The 707-nt window shown below is 33.4% G+C and overlaps 1 protein-coding gene across 1 annotated transcript in view; it reads right to left on the reverse strand.

The window, feature by feature from the left end:
- The window catches only part of PIK3C2G (phosphatidylinositol-4-phosphate 3-kinase catalytic subunit type 2 gamma), a 654,890-nt gene that overhangs the window by 341,277 nt on the left and 312,906 nt on the right, over positions 1-707 (reverse strand). The window lies entirely within an intron of this gene.

A 707-nucleotide genomic window follows, 5' to 3' on the forward strand; every position in this document is an offset into this window, starting at 1 on the left:
AACAACAACAACAACAACAAATAAGAAAAAAGCAAACAAATAAAAAAAACATTGTTGCTATCAACTTGATTCTGACTCACAGTGACCCTAAATCAACCTTACAGGACAGAGTAGAATTGACTTACAGATCTTTCAAGGCTGTAATCTTTGTGGAGCAGACTGCCACATCTTTCTCCCACACAGCAACTGGTGGGTTAGAGTCAATGACATTTCAGTTAGCCGCTCAGAGCTTATTCTATTTCTTGATTGAAATTTTAAGATATGAACCTAAAATAATTTGTTCCTAATTCTGGAATTATAATATACCATTAAATTAAGTTTTCTCATGATATTTTCTCTAATCTCCAAAAGACTGTATATTATAACTGAACTCACTGCCATCAGTTTGGTTCTCAGGGCAACTCCTATTGGGTTTCCCAGGCTGTAAATTTTTACAGAAGACTTTCTCATTTTTCTTCTGCAGAGCGACTGGTGGGTTAAAACCGCTGACTTTTGGTTGGCAGACAAGTGCCTACACTACACCACCAGAGCTCCTTACCGTATGTAATTATACACATATTAATGTTTGAATATGTTTATTAAGTTATACACTGAAACAAAAGATTAAAATTAATTTCTATTGGAGAGTTTTGAAACATTTCAAGAGATTATTCAAGATTCTCTATCATATTTTGATTTGAGGATTTGAATAATAAAAAATGATTGGA

The sequence above is a fragment of the Orycteropus afer genome, unplaced genomic scaffold (assembly GCF_000298275.1).
Source record: "Orycteropus afer afer isolate SDZICR_OR568_19922 unplaced genomic scaffold, OryAfe1.0 scaffold00126, whole genome shotgun sequence".
Taxonomy (NCBI): Eukaryota; Metazoa; Chordata; class Mammalia; order Tubulidentata; family Orycteropodidae; genus Orycteropus; species Orycteropus afer.